Source organism: Lathamus discolor, chromosome 4 (assembly GCF_037157495.1).
Source record: "Lathamus discolor isolate bLatDis1 chromosome 4, bLatDis1.hap1, whole genome shotgun sequence".
NCBI classification, from domain to species: domain Eukaryota; kingdom Metazoa; phylum Chordata; class Aves; order Psittaciformes; family Psittacidae; genus Lathamus; species Lathamus discolor.
The window spans coordinates 108,237,378-108,249,819 of record NC_088887.1 but is presented as its reverse complement, the minus strand read 5'-3'; the positions used below and the strand labels follow the sequence as shown (position 1 = coordinate 108,249,819).

At 42.1% G+C, this 12,442-nt stretch overlaps 1 protein-coding gene across 4 annotated transcripts in view; it reads left to right on the top strand.

The window, feature by feature from the left end:
• The window catches only part of TNFRSF19 (TNF receptor superfamily member 19), a 63,889-nt gene extending 58,499 nt beyond the window's left edge, over positions 1–5,390 (top strand). For all 4 annotated transcript variants that reach the window (XM_065675866.1, XM_065675868.1, XM_065675869.1 and 1 more), the window contains one exon: positions 3,017–5,390. The gene's annotated coding sequence lies outside the window, so the exon portion shown is untranslated. The remainder of the gene's footprint in view (positions 1–3,016) is intronic.
• Positions 5,391–12,442: the final 7,052 nt, after the last annotated feature.

The window sequence follows — 12,442 nt, the reverse complement described above, 5'->3', positions numbered from 1 at the left end:
TCCCACTGTCCATGTCAGTGATGAAGATGTTAAACAAGACCGGTCCCAACACCGATCCCTGGGGGACACCACTCGTTACCGGTCTCCAGCCGGACATCGAGCCATTGACCACAACTCTTTGTGTGCGGCCATCCAGGCAGTTCTTTGTCCACCGAGTGGTCCATCCATCAAATTGATGTCTCTCCAATTTAGAGACAAGGATGTTGTGTGGGACAGTGTCGAACGATTTGCACGAATCCAGGCAGATGACGTCGACTGCCTAGCCCCTGTCCATCAGTTCTGTAGCTCCATCATAGAAGGCCACCAAATTGATCAGGCAGGATTTCCCCTTAGTGAAGCCATGCTGGCTGTCACCAAGCACCTTGTTGTTCTTTATGTGCCTTAGCATGCTGTCCAGGAGAATGTGGTCCAAGATTTTGCCAGGCACAGAGGTGAGACTGACTGGTCTGTAATTCCCTGGGTCTTCCATTTTCCCCTTCTTGAAAATGGGGGTTATATTTCCCTTTTTCCAGTCATCAGGAACTTCACCTGACTGCCATGATTTTTCAAATACGATGGCCAGTGGCTTAGCAACTTCATTCGCCAGCTCCTTCAGGACCCGCGGATGGATTCCATCAGGTCCCGTGGACTTCTGCATGTTCAGATTTTTAAGATGGTCTCAAACCAGATCCTCTCCTACAGTGGGCCCAAGGTCTTCATTCTCACAGCCCCTGCGTCTACCTTCTAAGAACTGGGTGGTGCTGTCAGAGCCTTTGCCAGTGAAGACCAAGGCAAAGAAGTCATTCAGAACCTCAGCCTTCTCCAAATCCTGTGTAGCCAGTTCTCCCGATAGCTTCCGGAGAGAGCCTGTATTGTTCCTAGTCTTTTATTTGCAATGTACCTATAGAATCCCTACCTGTTATCCTTAACGTCCCTGGCTAGGTTTAATTCTAACTGGGCCTTAGCCTTCCTAACCTGGTCCCTAGCTTCCCGGACAACATCCCTGTACTCTTCCCAGGCCGCCTGTCCTTGCTTCCACTTTTTGTAAGCCTCTTTTTTCCTTTGAATTTTCCTCAGCAGCTCCTTATCCATCCAAGGAGGTCTCCTGGCCCTCCTGCTGCACTTCCTTCTAGTTGGGATGCAGCACTCCTGAGCTTGTAGCAGGTGATCCCTGAATATCAACCAACAGTCTTGGGCCCCCCTGCCCTCCAGGGCTATATCCCATGGAACCTTACTAAGCAGGTTCCTGAAGAGGCCAAACTCTGCTCTCTAGTCATACATATCTTTCTCAATAGATTATTTAGAATAGATAGTTTTGCTTCTAACAATGTCTGGTACTAACTGACCACGTGTCAGGTTAACAATTGTCATAGTTTCACTTTGCAATATGCTAAATACCATTAGGTGGTAGCTGTATTCTCCAGATACATATAGGAAGGTACAATGACATGGCTATGACTGAAAACCTTAATGCTGTGAGTTCCCACTTTTTCAGCAGCCATCAATAGAACTTAAATGCTCTCCTGATATTTTAAGGGAACATATTTCCATATTAACAAGATTAAAAATTAAAAGACTTGTGGGTTTTTTCCCACTAAACCATGTATCAGCTTCAGAGGTTGATACACAATAGAACTGGCCTCCAGCAATGGGGTTACAGAACTGATAGATAGGGGAAAAGCAATTGCTGTCATCACTTGGACTTGTGCAAAGCATTTGACACTGTCCCACATGACATCCTTGTCTCTAAACTAGAGAGACATCAATTCGATAGGTGGACCACTTCGTGGGCAAAGAACTGGCTGGATGGCCGCACGCAAAAAGTTGTGGTCAGTGGCTCAATGTCCAGCTGGAGACCGGTAACGAGTCGTGTCCCTCAGGGATCGGTGTTGGGACCGGTCGTGTTTAACATCTTCATCACTGACATGGACAGTGGGATTGAGTGCGCCCTCAGCAAGTTTGCCGATGACACCAAGCCGTGTGGTCCGGTTGATACGCTGGAGGGAAGGGATGCCATCCAGAGGGACCTTGACATGCTTGTGAGGTGGGCTGATGCCAACCTTATGAAGTTCAACCATGACAAGTGCAAGGTCCTACACCTGGGTCAGAGCAATCCCAGGCACAGCTACAGGTTGGGCAGAGAAGAGATTCAGAGTGGCCCTGCAGAGAAGGACTTGGGGGTGCTGTGTTCATGAGAAAACAAACATGAGCCAGCTTCAGTGTGCGCTCGCAGCCCAGAAAGCCAACCGTATCCTGGGTTGCATCAAAAGGAGCGTGACCAGCAGGTCGAAGGAGGTGATCCTGCCCCTCTACTCTGCTCTCATGAGACCTCACCTGGAGTATTGCATGCAGTTCTGGTGTCCTCAACATGAAAAGGACATGGAACTGCTGGAACAAGTCCAGAGGAGGGCCACGAGGATGATCAGGGGACTGGAGCACCTCCCATGTGAAGATAGGCTGAGGAAGTTGGGGCTGTTCAGCCTGGAGAAAAGAAGGCTGCGTGGTGGTTCTACTTAGATTTGTGTATTATTCTGAATAAGCAAGATGGTTTGGGAGGGTTAGGTTTTTCTTCATGTTTTTTTCTTTAATAGACTTCACTGATTTGTTTTGTACAATTTCCCCATATTTGGACTCTGCAGTGCATCATTATGTATGCATCTTTAATTGAGAAATATAAGTCATATTTGAGGACCAGGACTAGACTTGCCTGAGATGTATTTTCAGGCTGAACTCTGTCCACCTGTACCACTTCAAGAAAATTCTTTCACCTCAGTTTGCCCCTTTTAATCAGGGGGTGGTTTCTTCCCCTTTATCTCAGTACATGTGGATGCACAGCAGTCTTGAGTAGGTCCATACTTTCTTATTTTATTATATTGCAAAGTAAGTAACAATTTGCTACAGGTTTCAGCTTTAGGTTTAGGTGATTTTTTACAGCAAGCTGTAAGCAAGCTGAATTTTTTAGCGCTTAGTTAACTGCAGAAGTACATGAAGGTGTTTTATGAGCTTATGTAACCAATGTTCTATCACTTTCTTTTAGGAAACCACGCTATTCCTCTCAGCACTAAAGATGAACGTGTCCCTTATGCTCCTTTGCTGATTCTCATCAAACGTAGTCCAGTCTTCAATGTCGCATGGTTTTAAAACCAGATGGAAAAAAATAGCATCATTTCACACCTTCTGAGCAGTTGCATCTGAGCTGCAACAGCAGTAGAATGAAACTTCAAGGAGCACCCTAGGACAACCCTGAAAATTGATTTATGACCTTTTTCATCGCTTTTGAAAAAGAACCTTCTATTCCCTCAGATTCTCAAAAAGTCTAACGGAGTGAGCTTAAAAGTATATGTAAATACAGCAAGAAATAGAAATGCTTCAGCGTGTTTAGGTGGGCATCTTAAATATGACTAAAGATGTCAGAAGGCATGGGACAGGACGCTGCCAGTTGTTCTGCTTGCAGATTTATGCATGCATTAGGATTTTTTTGGCTGGTTCTAATTTTAAATCAGTTTCCTGCTGTTGAAGGGCTTGACTTATGAAAACAAACATTTCTATTTATGCAAGGACCATCTATTGGTAAACTGAAGCTTTTCTTATATATTACATTATAGTCAATAAGCTAGTTTGGGGAGTTGAAGAATTTGCATGTTACAATATGTATGGCTGAAGTCCCCTCCATCCAATTATTACATTTGTGGAGGAGGCATTGTTTTGTTAAATATAGCAGGAGATTAGCTTTAAATTAGATTTAGTTTAATGAAAGTCAGCCGTATAGATAGGGTTGTTATGCTTAATTGGTAGTCTCAGTATTGGAATACAGCACTTGTTGTTATAGCATGTAATTTTGAGATGTTGAAATAAATGTAATCAGCTGTCACATCAAAATACTAGTCTATAGGAGGTGCCATGAAAGTATTCATACAAGGAGACTATTACTAATATTTTTTAGTAATGCATTATTTTTAAGGGTCAAGCTTCATGTTGACCTTTTTCTTTCATTTAGCAGACCTATTCATCCACATTACGCTACCTTCTGTCTGTAGTATTATGTAGATTCATTTTTGCCACACAAAATACAAAACCTGCTTCATAGCATTTACAAAAAAAAAAACCCTTTGAATCCTCAAAGTTGTGTGCATGCCTAGCAAAGTGTCAGCTCTCTGCCTTCATTGCTGCTAAGATTTTTTTGAATGCAATTTGTTGCACGCTATCTCATAATACCATTTCTCCTGAAGCCATTTTATCCCTAAAATAGTTCTCAGTTCTGTGAGTAATCCCAATAACCTCTACTGATTCATTACATTCAACAGGCTCCAACTTGTCAGTGATGAACTCCAGCAATTATTCTTTTAAGTACCCAATGTGCCTTGACGAAAGCAAAGCAATCAGCAAAACAAATGCAAATTTGCAATAAATATTACTCATCTTTCCACACATGGTTTGTGTGGCAATGGAAATGTTGAGACAGTATTCATATTCCATAATGGAAAAACACTTTTGCTTTGAAGCATGCAATAGAAGGTTGAACCTGCACAAGAATAGCTGAAGCCAGCGTAGGCAGCCAAGGCAGTAAAATGCTTCAGCTTTTCACCAGTGAGAATATTCATGTGTGCAGAAATCATGCGTACTGTTAACAAATTCAAACCAAAGGGAGTGAAGAAATTATGTAAGTGATTTCTTTTTGTAAGTGGCAAATAGCACCATTTGGTCACTGGCAGAATAATATGCAGTTATAAAGGGAGTACAATTAGTCAGCTAAATACTGGAACATATATATTCAAATAAGAACAGTTTTGAATTATTTCTTTGGATACTTTCATACATTTAAGATATAACAATTAGTATTTTTCACTACATGTGCATGAAGAGATGTGTGCTTCTTTGTATATACTTTGTAAATAGAAAAAATCCAATGTGCATTTCAGTATACGGTGAGAAATTTTTAGAACATGGGGAGATTTAACTTTCACTAACAACAACAGTTCTTTAAAATGCTATGTTCAAAAGTTTTGCCAGCATCTGCCACAGTAAGTATGTTTTTTCCATTGGAATTTACACTTTGTATAAGTTGTTTTGTCTGGCAACTCCAGAGAAAAACACTCATTTCTGCAAATGAGTGACAGCTTGAGAGCAAATTGAGAGGGGACAATGAAGAGAGTGCTTTTTAAATACATGTGTATATTGTGTATATACTTTTTTCTTTAATTTAACCAAATTGGTCTTTTTTATATTGCTTGTGGCAAGCGATGTTGTACATGCCAATAGAAAGCATACAGTACCATTGCATTTCGACTGCCCACATACCATGTCTAGGAAATTACAGTGCTGTTTTAAATGCTCCTTTAAGGAATGTAAATTAAAATCTTGTATAAATCATTTTGTAATACTTTTTCTACTTGTGAATAAAATGTTATGTGAACCAGTTTTGATTTGTTGATCAAAAGTTAATAATACTATTCTATACAAACTTAGTGATATATTCTTTTATTATTTTTAGAATTCCGTAATGGATTAATTGCATTAAAATCACGGTATCATTTCTTACATCTTTGTCTTGAGATGCTTGCTGCTTAAACAGCTGTATCATTCTTCAAGCTGGAGGGCCTTGAAGAAGCAGTAAGCTAGCATCCATCTCTAAAATCAGAGGGCTTCTAAATCTTTTCAAAACTTTGCTTCTCAAGAAAGGAAAAAAGACAGCTGGAAAGCACCACCCGTTGCTGTCTGTATAATGTCTTAAAAGAAATCAAAGTACTCCATGCAGTAGATTGATTCAGACAAGACAAATGTGTAAATAATCAGAGTAGCTGTATTTCTGAAACAGAAAAAGAAGCCTTAATCATGGCCTCTGATTATTACCAACAGAGCAACTGCAGTTGCACTGCAGCAGCCAGGAGTGGTTTCAAACCTCAGTTTAAGAAAGATGGAATTAGAAAATCCTGACAGAGAAGCCTGGTTACCTGTGATTCCAGGACATTTTCCAGACACTGTCCAGAAGTTCTATATGTTGAAAATATTCAGGAAAATGTTACTCAAATAGGATGCTGTACAATTTAGTGATTAAGAAAGGGATGCATGGTTTGACTGACAAGAGTAGAGGACTGAGACAAAAGAGTAATTTGATAATTGTATATAATTACATGACTTCTCATGGAAAAGATGTAAGAGGCAGTGACTGGAAACTGAATCCAGATGAGGATGGTAGGTAACATAAAGCCAGGTTGTTTGTGGTGGGGAATTTGTAGCACTATGGGGTTTTATGGGAAAATTTGAGAGAAATTGAAAGCAGCTCTGTTCCTGTCGTTGGTTTAGTCTAACAAATTTCATGTTGGTTCTCATCTGTGCATTGCTGTTATTTCTCCAGTCTTTTAAGTACATAATTCAGAGCTTAATCACAGACCACCTTCCCAGGATAGCAAGGTCTCTTTACACAACTGTGCCCATGTGCTGCACTCCCAAGTAGTCTTCTCTTCTGCTGAGGCTGTCAAAAATGGCAGCAGTCCACATCCCCATCCCACCTGATCATCCTTCTGGAGCACTTAAACACTTGCAAGTCTGCAAACCAGCACGTGGCATATTCGGTAGTCCATTTTGTGCAAATACAAACAGCTTGGTGACTCTCAGCACTGCTGGGATCACAGTGGCGCACCCCTGCCAAAAATAAAAATTAGAAAAATCAAGAAAAAAACAGGAATTGAAAACCAGGTATTTATTCTGCTTCATCTGGAAACAAAATACAACTAAAGAAAATTATGTATGTGACCATAAAACTTGAATAGACACTTGATCATATCAGATACTATATAAATGTCACTAGCAAGGCTGCAATTTTCTAGCCAACTGTCTTTCTAGAAGCAGTCTGCAGAAAAAACCAACGCCCCAGAACATTTTCCCTGCGTGCACTGCTCATCTGTACAGTGCTGTTTCCTCCCTTTTCTACAAGGTAGACAAGCTGTTAATGTAATGCTCCTCATCCTACCAGGAGGCTGAGATTGTATGGCTTTTCCCTTTGTTGTGGGCTCTTTGAGGGCCTTCAGTTTGCATTCCTGTGAAGTCCCTCCAAGCAACAACCTTCATGCATTAAATTAATCCTCTCACTGACTTTTGTGATGGAGGCTTAGATCACTACCTGCAGCACATTCCAGTGCAGACACTGCTGCTTTGTTCTGCCCTGTTAGAAAAAGAGGTATTGAAGGGAGCACATAGTGTTTTATCAAGCACAGAGCAAGCCGAGGTAGGGTGGTGCAGCACAAAGCTACACAGTGCACACTTTGTGCTGGCAGGGTGCAATTTAATCCATACTTAGTTTTGGCATGAGTGATGGTAAAACCCACTTGCTCTTCACACTGCACAGGAGCCATTTTGATTATGGCTGATAAAGTAGAGCTTCCAATAGGGCAAAAATAATGGTGGATTTGCTAGTGAGCCTGCTGGCTTCCATAGCAGCAGTGAGTGATGGCATTAGAGGAAATGCTTTGTAATAGCACACTAAGAGCACACTAAGGCTTCTAGCAAGCACCACAGCTTCAACAGCAGGGTCAGTTGAGTGAGAAGGAGGGGTTTTCCTCATCATTTGATTTTCTAAATCCTTCCTTAGTGCAGTTGGATTTAAGTTTTCTTTTTTCATTGACCTGAAAAAGGGAGATTTGGCTTTTTCAAATTATAAATTATGTTTTTAAAGAACTGATGGAAAAGCACACAAAAAACAAGGCAGCATGTAGAAAGTGCTTTTTCTGAGCCTGAGTCTTTGTGGAGTTTTGCCTTTCTTCTGTCCAGTTCCAGTTTGTGGCTGGGCAATTCAAATGCTATTTAGCATGTAAAAATTCTCCTAAGTATGGGAGATAGTATACCAATATGTAGTCTGTAATCAACAGTTTAATGAAGAGGACTGATTTAAAGCCTGGGGAGAAAACAAACCATTGGAATTCAAGAAACCACCTTGATTTGGCCAGAATCTGTATCAGTCAGTACATATATATATATAAAATCAGAATATAGATGTGCATGTGAAGATATATTCTGCAGCAGAACAGCATAATGAGCAAATTTAAGAGAACTGATCATTTTGCATGTGATCTGAGGCAGGGCATTGCCCAGACCAGTCAGTAATTTTGCTTTTAAATCCTTAAACATGAAGAAATTACAGAACACTACGGACCAATTCACATGAGACCTTTACCCTATACAAGTATTTATTCTGTATGTGGCAGAGGTTAAAAAATTAATTGAGAACTTACTTACTTCTTAAAAAAAATAGCAAAGACTCCTTTTTTATTTTCTTTTTTTAATAACCTTGAGCACAAAAATCCAAGTGCCCTAAACATTCCATAGGTCAATATGGGAGCCTTAGAAAAGAAAAATTACTATAAGCAACAAAATGAAATATTTAGGATCTACAGCCTGGAGTCTATGGCTCTCTTCCAGGATTTTTAAAGCTACAAGTACTTGCTCTTCAATAGCAACATACTGGAATAGTCTCTGAGTGAATGCAGTGTCTCTGCTGGGGTCAGTAGCATCTGAAGGCCCTGGCTGGTCCCACCAGAGGAGCTCTAATGCTTTTTAGCTAGTGGGGACCACAGAAGGATGTCTTGTATTTGAGCTGCTCTGCGCATACATATGCGTGCATTTCCTTAGAATGGACATTTAAGAGAAAGAACACTGTTGAACAGAACAGAAACAGCAGATGTTACTTGTTATGGAAATAAGAATCATTGAATCATAGAATGGTTAGGGTTGGAAAGGACCTTAAGATCATCTAGTTCCAACCCCCCTGCCATGGGCAGGGACACCTCACACTAGACCATGAGAAAAGGGAAAGTAGCATCAAGAAAGAGCATAACTGGCCATTATATTACAAAGTAATCATGTTTGAAAAGCCAAAGTAAATACCTAATCTACAGCCACCTCACTTCTCTAACTTCATGTTCACTTAAACTCACATAACCTCTGCACCTGGCCAAAAATTTTCATGCCATGGCAAAATGCTGTGGAACCTCAGAAGGACGACTAGTGCATTTGTATGGAGAAATACCTCAGTGTTATTCTCATACTGGTTTTTAACTAGCAGGACAGATGGATTCAGACAGAAGAAACTCTAAATCCTTTAGATTATAAAATACCTGTTTTATAGTTGGGTTAAAAGAAGCAAGCCCTGTGGGTTCAGCCCTCTCTCTCATTAGTTTGAACGGCCTATGGGATCTGTAGGGAAGAGCCCAAGAATGCCATAAATTACATCTCCCATGGCTTCCCACAGCAAATAGATAGCACTGGAGTTTTCTTGAGGTGCTGGCAAGTGCTGTAATAAGGATTCCCCAAAATATCTGTCTGCCAAATGATGTATCCTAATGCACAGAATTTCACTGAGGTTGTCTTGTTGTATTCACAGCCAGATGCTTTCTTTAACTAGAGAAGTCTTTTTATTGCCTTCCTGCAGTAGGTGGACTGGGGGTAGTGGGGAAAGAAGCAACACCTTCACAAGCCAGAGCAGAGCAGGGTGCAGCCTAGGTACACCCAGTCTGTTACAGCCAATTCGTCTCTGCAAGCGCAGAGAGTAGCTGTAAATGTGTTTGGAAGCCTAAAAATCCCCAAAGATACAACACTGCACCATCTGCAGAGGTATCAGTGCGGTAACTGTGGTTGTGGGAGGGGGACCAAAAATAACTAAAGGTTTTGGGCTCCAGGCCTTCTTGAATCTGCTTTCTAAGGTTTGCTTGCACACTTTGCAAGGTAAAGGTCTAGGTAAAGGTGTACAGCAGCTGCAGCTCTGAGGATGCTCCTGCAACTCACACCTGAGTTTAGGGAGCAGAAGCTACCTTTCAGTTTGGTTTTGTTAATACTTCATAGTGCAAGAGCCAGGGCTGGGGGGGGTGTTTGGGTGTGGTGTGTGTGTAAGTACCTGACAATCTCTGTTCTTTTCTCAGTTACCTCATTTTTTTGACACACAAAAGAAAAAGACTATTCAAATTTCACTTAAGCACATTGCTCACAAGCTACCCATAGTAAGACTCTAATTCCATTTTCTCATGGAAAAGAAATGCAGTTACCCTAAAGCCACCCAGAAGATGGCCCAGGAATCAGATGCTGATTCATGCCGCAGCCAGTGTCTCTCTCTACCACTATGTCCCCCAGCCGAAAGCAAATCAAAACTGACCAGAGCAACCCCAACCCACACCAGCAACCCATGCTTTGTAAACCTGTTATTAAATCATAGCTTATGGGTAGTTCAAACAACAACAAATTAAAAAAGAGAGACAGGAAAGAAAAGCTGCACAAAGAATTATGCTGGAGAGTCATTCCGCAGAATTCCCATTTGTGTATTAAAAGCTCAGCTAAATAACCTTGGGCTGCACAGGAAGATGAGTAGGCTGGAAAACTCCTCTGATCTTAATGGTTGCCCTGCCCCTGCAGCATACCACGCATTTTATCTGCTTAGTCTTCATAAAAGTTTGATTTTGGGAAGTATCCATGCGGCACATGGATATCCACATTCTTGATGCAGAAGTGTTTGCCCTCTCCATCCCCTGCCCAGTGCCAGAAATAGTAACACACAGTTGGAACTGAAGGTTCTTTCTAATCAGGAAAGGAATGTCTCTATCTCCTACCTCCTCTCCTGTTTTGTGGCTCTTCCCTACCATTCTGTCTGCCTTATTTATCACCACTGCAGTTTTCAGGGATTTCTTTCCCTTCTTTCCTCCCAGAATGTGTTTCCCATTCTCCTCCCTCCACTACCTGGTCTGCTTCCCATTGCCATACGAAAGAACTGTGGATTTAACTTCACGAGCATGGAAGATGCATCACAGCTTACACCAGTATCTGTAGGGCTTTGCTCTGTGTCCTGGGTTCAGCAGTAGCCGCCATTTTTAATCCTTCTTAGTAGCTGGTGCAGTGCTGTGTTTTTGACTTCCAGCCTGGAAACAGAGCTGATAACACCGATGTTTTAATCTGACCAAGGACTTTGTGAGTCTCATGCTCTGCCAGGGAGGAGGGGAAGCCGGGAGGAAGCAGAGACAGGACACCTGACCCAAACTGACCAAAGAGGTATTCCATACCACAGCACGGCATGCCCAGGATGTAACGGGGAGTTACTCAGAAGGGCTAGGGCACTGCGAGGTTGGACGAGGTATCGGTCAGTGCTCGGTCGGGTCGGGGGGGGGGGGGGCGAGTTATCGGTCGCCTGGTGCTGAGGTGTTGTATTCTGTTCCCTTGTTATTTCCTTTATCATTATTATCATTGGTGGTAGCAGCAGTGACTTGTGTTATACCTTAGTTACTAAACTGTTCTTATCTCAGCCCATGGGAGTTGCATTCTTTTCAATTCTCCTCTCCTTCCCTCCAGGAGTAGAGGGAGGGAAAGAAGCGGGGGAGTGAGTGAACCAGCCGTGTGATTTTGTTTAAACCATGACACTCTGTTCCTGTATACATGCAAAGAAAATAAAAGAGGCAAACAAAGGTACAATCACAGTGAGTGAATGCTGGCTTGTGTGACCCTGGGCAAAGCTGACTTTCAGAAAGGCAGCGAGCTCACATTCTAGGCCTGCCTACCCAGGGATTTATTTGGTTGGATTCCTATCTGTGGACAGCTGCTTCTAAAATGGGAGATAAAGGCTGAGTGCTTAAAGTGATTTTTAAGCACATGCCCTGATCAGGATTGCTCTGCAAGAACCCTCCATGAAAACAAGAGACAAGGGACTGGTCACAGCTGCAAGTGAGGCAGAGCTACCCCTGACATGGTGTAAAAACTGATGGTAATGGGACTTAACCCTAAGGTGCTGCAAAAAATATATCTATTGAAAAGGCAGGACAGCTGTGAATTATGATGGTTTAAACTGACTGGAAACAAACCCCTACCTTCTTCTTTTGTCTGGAGCAGTCATTCTCTCTTCCCTGAGGTCATCTTACCACAGAATAGTATAGCAAAATAAATAATTAATCATATCAGATGTACTTTGCACACTCCTGACCTGTGCTCAACCTAATTTCCTGAATGGGTGAGTCAAAGCAGGTTGGGCCAGCCTGTAAGTTGAGGCACAGGAGGGCATTCCCTGCTGTGCACTAGTAGGTTGGTAGAAAACAACATCGACAGAGCAAAGGAGTTACTGCAGAAAGGACGGCAGAACTGGCCTTATTTTCCTGCTTAGAGCTGTGGATTATAAATTAGCCCAAATCACACAGAAGTTATTTGATTCAATAGAAATTATTTCAACAGTTACGTTGTTTTAAAACACTTTAAATCTGAAAACCAACAAGATGAAAGAGGAGAAACAAAAAGTCCAGTTTGGGTTGAAACACTAAACAGGCCCCGCAGGCAGCAGGAGAGGACAGACCTGCGGGTGTCAGTCCTCTGTATCTGTTCCTGCATGCAGGCCAGAGTGCAAAACACAGCCTTAAAACGCAGCCTTAAAACACAGCCTTACCTGCTCCCCTCACTGGCACAGCAGCCAGCTGCGGGCGTCGCTGTGCAGGAAACCCTGGTC